Raw genomic sequence first — 8,814 nt, 5'->3', positions numbered from 1 at the left:
ACATAAGAATTGACGTGACTGGCCAGACAAGCAGGTTTTATGGACACATATTTTACAAAAAGAGAGTTAGTGAGATGGAAAGGTTGAGAGTACAAATTCTTGGGACTAAAGTTTCAGCATCAGAAGACATAGCTGGATATGGTTGATCAACGTTAAAGATCCACAATCAATCAAAGTTAGAGGAACGCTACTACATTGCAAGGCTTGTAGTATGCAAGATGCAAAGCAATGAGAATTTGTTTAACCAGGTGGCAATGTGAGCGCAGGGTGAAGTACGAATGGGACTTCGTCCATGTTAAAGTATAGATTGCAGTGTTTTACATGATCCTGTATTTGTGGAAGGTGAAAGACCAGGCAGAAGAACGTTGGAATAGTAAAGCCAAGGTGTATCACGTATGGAGCTTTCCCTGGCGAGTGGGCTGAGGTGGGTGAGAGTCTGGCAATGCTACAGAGGTGGAAAGAGGGGCTTTGAGTGATGGGTTGGATGCATGGAGGGAGTTATTCATCCTGAGGTCAAACACAAAACCAAATACTCTGGTGTGTCTTTGGTGTTGCTGATTTGACTTATCACATTCAGTAGTGATGCTCAAAGTTATTCCTGGAATATGAGTTTTAGACAGCTTGAAGACAGATTTTTTTAGTCAAATTACACAATTTCTATTTGATATTCTCATAGGTGACTTAACGTGCACTTTGAATGAGCTTCAGTGGAATGTTAGTGATAAAAGTAATAAGCACATGGCCTTCTAAAGTTCACCACTTTCTCCAAATAGAGATTAGTTATTTGCAGACCATTCAACTATGATAGAGATCACAGCTAAATCTAATCCTCTTCTCACCTGGCATCCAAACACACACATTCCAGCTGAGGTCACATGACGATGATCAGGAGCAAGCACCCCGCTGATTATCCTTTCTGTAATCCAGCAACAAGATCCACACATTGCTGCCCTACAGCTAGTGAGGTCTTGTCAACTCAGCAAAGAACAGACATCAAACCTGGAGCCTCCCTGATATGCATGCCTCATCCAATCTATTTAACATTGGGTCAGCAGGGAACCTAAATTGAAATGTTTCAAAGCAATTGACTGATAAAAACGCTCCAAACAAGACACATTATTGGATAAATGTGACCTTTGACATAAATATGCTGTTCACACTTTCAGCAGGCCAGTAACTTCAAATGAATAATGTTCCTGAGATTGAGCAAGCCTGAATTCAGTAGAACCTTTCTTTGAGCTTCTTTTCAATATCTAATCACTGTTTCTTCAATTGTTACGAATCTTCATTATCCACGAGCTGATGCAAACGTCTTTTGTCTAGTGACAACATTATAATGGTACACCTGGTACAGTTACTGGTAAACTATTGTTGGGCTATGTCCCATTACCAACGACCAATACTCCATTTCATAGAAAACTCAACTTAACAGCAAACGAAGGGACTTTCTGATGGTAAAATGATTGCGGCCATATGAATTCTTCACATTTCCATCATAGCCAGTCTGTGGTGGTACATATTTGAGTCCATGATGCCATAAAAGTCAGCTGTTTCGGTACCTGCACATTCAAAGTTTGAATTCACATTTTGAATCTATTAAAAACCATTGAAATGTTAATGCAGATGTAGTTTGATGTAATGGAGCACACTTTTTGAGTTGTACAACAGAAATATGGGACTGCGCAAGGTCTTTAAAAAGCAGGCTGAATGTAAGTTACTGTCATTAAATGAATGCTGACGCTTTTCTTCTCAGCACAGATTTCATACTTAAAGAAATTCCAGCAAGCAGTGCTTTAATTTTCCCTACACAAATGCAGTAAATTTACGAGCTCTCCAAATATCTGGCAATACAGTAATCTTTTTATTAGTGCAATATTTAAATTTCACAAAGTGGAGATTCATTAGTTAGTTTTCCATCTAATATAAATCTCTCATGTTATAATATTATAATTAGATTTGTAACTTTCAGTGCAATCTCATCATTTAAATAATCATTTGGCAAGTTCTAGAAAAAATGTAGCTATAGGAATTTAACTCATAATAACCCTGTGCAAGTTCCTCACTGACCTATATTTCATGTTTATCACTTCCAATGGAAATACATAATTTCAAATAAAATGCATTTTGACATTTTACCGCAGAATGGTGAAAGAACTAAATTAGTGGGAGACTCCGTTACAAGCGTGGCATTAATGATGTAACCAGGGATTAATTTGGGGCGGGGAAGGATCAAAAATGACAGTTGCGGTGGAAGTAATTTTATATTAATCTTGGTTTTGAAGATGTGCTTTAATGCACACACTAACATCACAAAGGGCTCCTCTAGATTATTTTTTTTTGTGTTCAGATCAATTTAAGTAGCTGCTGGGCAATACTGACTCCCTCTAGAATAATTTACAAAGCTGCCAGTTTTGTACACAATGATCACCAAACCAGCTGTTACTTATTTCTTTACTTTACGCATGTGAATGAACAGAACGATCAGAATGACAAAGTTATGCGATTAGATCAAAAAGCTCGATTTTTTTCCCCTTATATTTTGTTATGCGAAGAGGTACAAATCATCATGCTTTTTAGAACCGATGTTTACATAGCATGCCTACAGAATCAATGATATGGATACATTCTGATAGACGTGATACTGTCGCAATGTTTAAATTTAATTGTCCCCTCTCTGATGTTAATTCCTGGATACTGTTGCCCTTTCTTTGAATGGATCATAAAAGACGTAAATCATAAATGAATCATAGTGATGAGATGGAGAGACCAAATTCACTTTAAAAGAAGAATTGTTTTCTTCTTTTGTTAAAAGAACATGTCATAACACCTCTTGCAGTTACAGAATAAGGTTCCTCAGCCCCTTACATTCTAATTATCTGACTAATGCCATGTGCCTCTGTAATGCTTGACAGAATCACAGGACTGCACTTTGAAATCCCTCAACACAACTGTTATAAAATTATAATGTAGTACACGGTAGGACATGTAAGATAACATCATAGAAACGGCAGGGGGTGAACAGAACTCTCACTGGTGCCAGGCAAGGACCACCTTTGGCTTCAAAGAGAACTACAGCTATTTTGGAGCCATTCAGGTTTCCTCCTCACTCCAAAAATATTTCTCCTATAGATGTTCCAGTCTTTCACCACAGGGACTGAGCTGAGAGTTTGTCTGATGTTGTTGCACTCCAAGAGATTGGCTATCTGCATTATCAGATAAAATACTTGAGTTGTTTTTTGGTTTCAGGGGAAGATGTTAAGCTGAGCTTCAGGAATTATATTCAAATTACCTTTCCTGACAATCTGAGATCATCCTGGGTCACCTTTCACCAAATTCAGGTACACTTCTGAAGCAGAGCAAAGCATTTTGATCTAGGTTCATGTATTTAATCAAACAAGACTAATCTTTCAGCCAACATTTATATTAATAACCAAGATATGAACTTACTGACCTTACGATGCAATAATGTTCTGATGATTTAACATAAACACATCCCTTTACAAATAAAATCCATAATCCCAGAACAAAGTCATTAAAAGTCAATTTCTGTTCCTTTCCCTCCTCCACAGTGCAGTTAGTAAAGACATTACATGGACCTTAACATTATGCAGTGTGAGTATTAGTATCTGAACCCTTAATGTTTGTCAGAATTTTAAGGTATTTTAGAAAAATGTTATTTCAAATAAACTGTTTAATGCCTTGCTGAATTTGTGGTTACAACTCGTATTTACGGAACAAAATTAATGCTCCAAACTGTTTTGGAGATATGTCACCAAAAATGGAAATATTAGAAGAGGGGACCAAAATGCAAAAGGAGGCAAAATTATAAAGGAGACGGGTTTTGCAGAGGGTTTTAAAAGAGGATATGAAGGTAGGAGGATGAAGAGGTGTGTGGGGAGACTGGAGTAAACTGAGGGGACGAAACTGCACACAAATGGCCCGAACCAGTGGAATAGACGATTATAGGAGCTCCAGAGCTTATGGAGGTTCTGAAAATATTGAGGCAAAGTTCCCAAAGACTTCCAAACCGTAATGAGAGTATTTAGTTTGAACATAGGTAAAAGAGGAACTGATATAAATCTTCAGAGGTAGAATTGGGGAGAAGGCAAGGTTTGGTGCAGTATGGCATTTGGACAGTAGGATTTTAGATGACCTAAAATGTGTAAAAGGGCTGATATTTTAGTTCTTAGTTTAGAGAAACAGTGGGTAAACAGGCCATTTGGTCCACACCAACCTGCGACCCCTGCACACTAACACTATCCTACACACATTAGGGACAATTTACAATTTTACCAAACCAATTAGCCTGCAGACCTGTACTTCTTTGGAGTGTGAAAGGAAAACGGTGCACCCAAAGGAAACCCATGCAGGTCACGGGGAAAATGTACAAACTCCACGCAGCCAGCACCCATAGTCAGGATCAAACCCGGGTCTCTGGCACTGCAAGGCAGCAACTCTACCATGGCGCCACCATATATCCAGACAAAAAAATGGAACTATTGGTATTTGCTGGTGTCTATAGTCCTAAAACTCCAGCAGCTGATGCTTTGAAGTTAGCAAAGCGCAGAAGATATTAAAGAGATGAAAGCAGACAAACTTTACAATGGGAAGAATACTTAGCTGGACACTTCGCCAAACATCAAATGAATTTCAAAACTGCAAACTGTATTCTCAACCTTAGATCATGGCCGGTGGTAGGAATTAGCGACATGACTATGGAGGCCGTGGTAGCTGCCAATGGTGATAGTTTTGAGCTGCTATGTTTGATTGGAGACATGTGAACCTCATGAAAGCCTAAGGCCTAAAGTGCTTTAGCTCATAATGAAAGTATACTTCCTGCCTGTCATTTTGGCAGTTTAAGGAGCTACACTTGTGATGTAAGGGCAATACTAAGTCCTAAGACTCCCACATTGCACACAAAATTCTTATTTGCAAGATAGGTATGCCACACACTATATATTTTAGGCAAAATAACCATCCAGGGCCTGTGCTTGAAACAGCTATTTTTCCCTTGGCATGTATAGAATAGGCATATAAAGCCTGTTTGAGGTTTCCTTTGTGATACTAACGACTAACTTCCTCTGCATATAACTAGCAAGTTAACAATATGACAGAATGTTTTTTTTCATTAGAAAGTGGAGCCACAAGGTACTGCAGATGCTGGAATCTTGAGCAAAACACAACATATTCAGGCATTTCTCTTCTCTGTGCCAGATAAGCAGAACTTTAGGTTGGAGTCATTGGCATATGGTATTCTGGACCTTGTAAGTAAAATAAGTGGTGAAATTCCTTATCTTGTGGATACAAGAGGCTGCAGACACTGGAAAATTGAGCAAAAAGCAAACTGGTGGAGGCTCAGTGGGTCAGGGAGCACCTGTGGATGGAAATGAACCAATGACATTTTGGGTCAAAACCCTCCTTCAGACCTTATCTAGTTTTCTCCACTTCCCATGGTGAAGATTATCCAAAAACTAGTGCAATTGCCTTTGATGTTCTCCATATTTTAATGACTTCACCATCATGACCCATGCATGAAGGGAGGCCATCAAGGTGTGAAGAGAATATACCACCATTACGCATTGAACTCTGTTTAACATATGTGACTGTTCATGAAGTAAAGCCTGGGAACAGGTCAAAACTGGGGCAATGAAGTATCTAAGCAATTGTCCTGTTGTATCTTTGTTTATTTATGATTCTCCATAAAGCAGCAATGCCAAATACGTTTACGAAAATGTTATCTATTTAGATCAGAGGCAAAGAAAAACACTTAAAGCATTTGTCTTTTGAATAAGCCAAATCTGCATGCAAAAAAAATAGTCACTGTAATATCTAAACGTATAAATTATAACTGCCCACATCTTCTTGGGAGGTTTGAAGGAGTGGGAAACTGCTGCTAAGAAGCTGGGATTAATTAACGTGCTGTAGAAGTGCCTTTAAAATTTTGACATGGAATGAGACCAACAAAGCACTTCCCAAATGCTACTGTCCTTGCCTCTATTTTGTAGACTTTTGCCTTCCTAGTGACCCTTCTTTTCTGGATAAACTGGCTCCAATCTTACGTTGACCCACATCAGCTGAGGAACAACTTTTAAATTCAATAACCATTCGTTCGGCCAGGATTAGCATTCTGTTTGTTTTTGTGATCTCATCTGGGATCCCAAACATTCAGAAGATGTGAATCTGCTAACGTATTTCACTATCAGTAACAGCAATAATTTATGTTTGAGATATCAAGTGAAATTTATGTTAATTTTCTTTGTAAAGAGAGCTTTTTACGCAATCATCACCAGCTGCTGGACTGTTGAGCACTCATTTCCAGCATATCTCACCGATTTTTTTGCTGAATTTGTTTCAAATGTAGTGATAGTCCTAACGGATTGCATTAGACTGCTGACAATAATCTGCCGCATGTATGTAAAACAGGCCATCACCAGAAATCAGTAATTTCAGGAATCTTTGATCACTTGAAGAAAAATAACATTGGTTTGGCTGAAGTTGCTTTTATTGATCCCAGTTAGGGCATTCGTTGCTTTATTTCAACTGGTGCTCAATGTCTTTAGTCCAATAACATTGTAAATTATGGCCGTGCACTTCACTGATTTGGACCCAAGCTGCTTGGCTAAGACAGACACACAATCTGATTCCCTACCTTAAGTTTACCACTAGATGGTAAGATCAAATGCCGTTTATCCCTGTCAGAAAGCACACCATGCACAGAATTTTTCAACGGTAAAAAAAGCAAATGTGGATTGTAAGATGGATGTTCACAGAGTAGAAAGATAAGTGGACAAATACAAGAAAAAAAAATCATAAGCTGACATTGCAAACTGGATATAGACACATAAAGCTGGAATAACTCAATGAGTAGGTGATGTTTCAGGTCAAGACCCTTCTTCTGACTCTCATTACAAACTGGATGCCTTGGGGCACCATATTGGAAGGTAAACTGCGGGAACAGAGCGATGGTTTTTTGAAACCAACAGTCCACTGTACTGCAATAGTAAAACTATTTAATATATAAAGAAAAGGGAGGTACAGTCAGCCAAATGTATACATAGTGTGTACATAGAACATGGTGTACAAAGCAAATAATTATATGTAAAGCATGGATATCCAGGTTTTGTGGCATTGTGGCGATGTGCAACCGAATTGTTACTCAGCAAAGACATCTGAGTTATTAGGAGATGTGGAAGAAATGTAGAATACAACAGCAAAATACATAAAAGCAGGAATAGGCCATTTAAATCATTCATTAAAATTATCACATCTTTTATTTTAGTCTTGCCAACCCGACATTATTTGATTAGCTGAATTAATCTTATTCCTTCTGTTTAATGATCGAAGACCTTTTGGAGATGAGATATCTCGGAGAAGATGCTATTTTAGTATTTAGAATGTTTACATTGAGTTAAATTGGACTTCAATGTTATGTTCGAGTTTACCAAAAATGCTGGAACTAAAGAAGAGGGATTCAGGTTTACAGAAAAAGAGGAGAAAAATTAGTTAAGATTTACCTAATTTTCCGAGCAATTGTTGAATATGTGAAATATATTGTACTTGAGAGAATTGGTAAGATTTAATGGAAATTTTGATAGATTTTTGTGAGAGTGTATGATTAATTCGAGATATTTCCTTTTAGGACCACTCAGATGAAGCACAAATTATTTTTCTGGGTTGTTGGTTTGTGTCTGATGTATGGAAGCATTGCTATCAGTACTCCTTTAAATGTGAATGCTTCAAATTAATATGATTAATAACACAAATAGGAAAATAGATGATCAGGCAACAAGAAATATATTTTCTAATTTTACACTTCCTGTCTTTTACTCATTATATTTAAAATCTGAGATGAATAGTTAATAAATATTTTAAAAATCAATATATTTAAACATCTATAGGTGCCCGTTCAAACTCAGATTCTATTTGCTAATGCTACTTTAAACCTTTTTTCTCTGCCAGTACTCTCCACTATTTTCAGTGCTTCCAAAAGTATAGATTCCTATCAGGGGAACAGTTCCACACTTGCCCACTAGTGTCCATGTTATGTGGGCATATTTCTATACATGCTTGCACGGTATGTACTTCCATTTGATCATAGGAAGTACTGGAGCCAGCACAACGTCTTCACACACCTGATGACCATACTGAAGCACTTCATGTGAGTAATGATTGATTGTACCCTACTCAGGCCAATGTTCCCTTTGAGATCATTTGCACCAACAATGACTGCTGCCATGTCCAAGATCAGTACATCAGCATTTATCAAACAAAGGACTGTCTGGGTGCAACAACAAACAGGGTAGACGTATTGAGTCATTGCAAATAGCTTCCTAATGCTCACAAAATTGTTTATTTTGATTGTGACATTACTGAGGAGGTATTCGGGGTTGGTTACTTGGTATTAGTTCCTTCATGGTGTCAGATGCAATAATCTCCTCAGATCTCTGTTCAGTTATTCGGCTACTGTTTAAACAAATTGTAATGCAAAAGCACATCAACAGAACATGCCTAAATAAAACACTTTAAAAGAATCACAGTGGTTTTAATTACTGATTTTTTAATTGGGATTAGTGATAAGAATCATGCTTAAACATGACTGTAAGATGTTCTATTATAATGATGCTCAATGAATTCTTCTCTTTCTCATGGTTCTAAAACCACAGTTACCAAATCTTGCACAATTCGGTGTTTAAAAGCATACTTAAAGAAACCAGGTTGTTCCCTAACTAGTTGACTTATAAGGAGATGTGAAAGAAACATGGGGACATAAGAGATGGAAGCAGAAGTATGTCATTCAGGCCCTGGTGCCTACTT

The 8,814-nt window shown here is 37.7% G+C and overlaps 1 protein-coding gene across 1 annotated transcript in view; it reads left to right on the top strand.

Annotated features, from left to right (window-relative positions):
- The first annotated feature begins 8,137 nt into the window (after positions 1-8,137).
- The window catches only part of LOC129699054 (zinc finger E-box-binding homeobox 2-like), a 137,200-nt gene continuing 136,523 nt past the window's right edge, over positions 8,138-8,814 (top strand). The window contains exon 1 of the mRNA XM_055638670.1: positions 8,138-8,158. The gene's annotated coding sequence lies outside the window, so the exon portion shown is untranslated. The remainder of the gene's footprint in view (positions 8,159-8,814) is intronic.

This window comes from Leucoraja erinacea, chromosome 7 (assembly GCF_028641065.1).
Source record: "Leucoraja erinacea ecotype New England chromosome 7, Leri_hhj_1, whole genome shotgun sequence".
In the NCBI taxonomy this organism is placed as follows: Eukaryota; Metazoa; Chordata; class Chondrichthyes; order Rajiformes; family Rajidae; genus Leucoraja; species Leucoraja erinaceus.
This window is presented reverse-complemented; position numbering and strand designations above follow the sequence as displayed.